This window comes from Typopeltis vanoorti, chromosome 21 (assembly GCF_054136105.1).
Source record: "Typopeltis vanoorti isolate ZY-2024b chromosome 21, IOZ_Tvanoo_1.0, whole genome shotgun sequence".
NCBI lineage: Eukaryota > Metazoa > Arthropoda > Arachnida > Uropygi > Thelyphonidae > Typopeltis > Typopeltis vanoorti.
Genome location: NC_143569.1, coordinates 73,675,001 through 73,678,413, shown reverse-complemented (window position 1 = coordinate 73,678,413; position 3,413 = coordinate 73,675,001).

Genomic DNA, 3,413 nt, shown 5'->3' with positions numbered 1-3,413 from the left:
GAAGTCTTCCAAGCACGTACCAACAAACAGTAAAATCAACACCTGGCTTGTGACCAGTATAGGAACATAACCAAGAAACCATCACCATCTATTATCTATTATCTTCCTCAGATAAGTCTGCTAAGCTTCGAGGAAGAAATTATTAACTTGCAAGTATCTGTTAATCACAATTGTAACATGTTATAAATATTATATATATATATAATTATTACAGCATCTATGTATGCAATTCATCTGAGACATAAAAAATAATAAATAAATAAATAAATAATTTATTATTGTTATTGTTATTATTATTATTATGTATATTCTATATTCAAAAATTGAGTATAATCTTTATTGTAAATAAAGTCACTCAATATGTTTAAAAAAAATTATTATTATTGCAAATTACAGAAAAAAAGCGATAATAGCATTAATATAACATTACTATTTAACACGAAAAAATAATGCAATAAATTATTCTTATTATTAAAAAATTATGTAAATAATTAGTTACACTGTATGTTTATGAGAATTAGGAATATAATATTTTAACTGCATATGTGTAAATACTGTTGTATGATCACACTTTCTCAAACTTTGAAAAAATAAGTAAACTACAACATGTAATATAATATAACTTGTGTAACTCTGAACCATATAATTGTAAATTATTACTGCAAACAAACTATGTTATCATCATTATTATTGAAATCTCATTATATGTAGCACTTAGTGCTGAACCTTGTAAAATAATGTACCGAATGTCACTCAAGATGATAATTGCATATATGTAAATATTTGTGAGATCAAAAAAAAAAGTATTATTATTATTATTATTATTATTATTATTGAACTTGAAAAAAAGTAGAAGATTTCAAAACTTGAATAGTGAAATATGAGCCTTCGCAGTCGGCTTCGCTGATGCCTTTGATTAGAAAAGTCTGGATTCGAATTCCGTCTAGGACGCCAAGAATCTTTTCACAGCGTTTCAGGAGAGGGTGAGCTAGGCCGTCCCACAAGGGGATGGCAGGGTTTAGCCTCCCAAGAACTCTGTTTTCTCATCATACGAAACAGACAAACTAAACAGAAGAACACACGCAACTTAATACATAGAATTCTACGGGAATAGAGATTAACCAACATCTTCCGTCAGACAAGTTTCCAAGCCTGTGAGGTCTACGCAATAAGCTTAACACAAGAACGAAGGAAGGAAATAAAAATGTCACACTTTCTTGCAGAACCAAAATGACATTAAAGCAACTGATATAACGACGAGAAAAAACATATCTTAACACCCTTTAACCCCAATGTTTCTTCAAATCGTAATGATTTCTTCCTTTTCTTTCTTGTGGTTATATCAGTTGCTTTAATATCATTTTGGTTCTAAGTGTTTACAGAGCTTTTCATCCCCCCACCCCTTCATACATACATACATATATATATATATATATATATATACAGGGTGTTCGGGATAAATTTGACAGTTTCGTAAGGAAAAAGAAAATCTTCTTTGTATCTATTAAATTTAATGAATTGACAAAAAAACATTACAGGCAGAGTTAATTACAATACTATCAACAAGATTTACTCAAAATAACCACAATTAGCATCGATCACAGCTTCAATTCTGCTTCGGAACCTCGAACAAGCTGATGCTACAGTCTCCCTGGGAAGGGCCGCAAAAACTGTTTTAATTTTATCCATTAACTGGGCTTTTGTATTACTGGAAGTGCGATTGGTGTCTTTTTCAACTGCGCCCCATACAAAATAATCCATGGGGTTAAGGTCTGGGGAGTTTGGAGGCCAAACATTTGGACTGGTGAAGTCGTAGAAATTTTCAGACAACCATTTTTGACTTTTCCCAGAGGTGTGGCAAGGGGCCGAATCCTGCTGCCATACATACGGCCTACCATTGCCTACCCTTGTTATCCAGGGCTTGACTACAGTTAGCAACTCCACGAACAAAGCCCGAATTCCAATGCCAGGGTTCTTCAACACCTGTTCCTGCAGATTTGCGAGGAATTCTGCTGTACGAACGCAATCAGATCGTCTGCTAGGGATCTTTCTTCTTGCTACATCCTCGTAGTCACCATTGCAAGTCTCTGGTTCATGCCTGATTGTTTTTACTGTATTCAGGGAGCATTGGGCAGCAGTCGTAATATCCTTATTTTGATGGCGGGCACGAATCATCATGATACAAGTTATTCTCTTCCATGATTCAGGTGGGTTCCAGCTATCCATCCTTTCTGACATCTTGTATATGAATGAAGAAGGGTCCAAACTTTTAAATGAAGAGAAGTGTGTGTTAATACATGTAACTTACGGAAAAATATAATTAATTATAAATATGTCAAATTTATCCCGAACACCCTGTATATATATATATATATATATATATATATATATATATATATATATATATATATATATATATATATATATATATATATATATATATATATATATATATGTTTTAAATTCCATCATCGAACAGGGTTCGAAACCAAGTGTTCTCTGTAGAATGGAAAACGTCGTGAGAGCTTAAAATGTTCTTTATGCTTAACAGTATTGCGCTGCTTGAGACTTCTTTATCACTTTCTCGAGTATTTGTTGTCATTCAACTATTTACAAACCACTTACAGATATGGCTCTTATTATCTCCGTTTTCTTTCAACTCAATTGCCTCAACCAAGCTGGATTCAGTTATCAACGCTCATCTCAGTTATGAATCTTCGGAATATCTTTCTTTTTCACCCCTTTTTTTACCCCTTGCTTATTCAAGAAAAATAAATAATAAATACATACTAACTTAAAAATCCGCTTACAATCTAAACGTTGAAGTGTCGCATGAACAAAATAAATGCGATATTTCTTATTAATGCGATACTTATGTAAGATTAAACAATTTCTAAAATATAATACCAAATCGCTTGCTTTTGCAAATGCAATGAGAATGTGTTCTCCATATCAAAGGTCATCAATATCACTGTTGAATGGATTCAAACTAACACTAAACTTAATGGATTGTTTAAAATTACTCGTGGAAAAAATCCGATGTACAGTACGAAACCTAAACTACAGGATGAATGGCATTGCTACTACAGGTCGCCCACAGATTCCAGGTCCTTCGACACTTCTGCATATGTCAGAAAAAGGAGAATCCATTCCGATAATAGGGTAATCAGTCCGTATTGTGGGATGAGTTGTTTATTATTACACGTCGGAAAATTAACTCTCTTTTATGACCATTGTAGTTAACTATGTTGCTTGTATAACAGTTAGAAAATTTTACCTAAAAAGCACGTGATATCGCGTGTTGGCTACCAATTCATACGTCCTTCATTTCTTTCTCTCATTCAGGATGAATCGACTATTCTTGGCAAGACGCCAAGCAGAGACCTACAAACTGTGGGCGAACTAAAGCACAC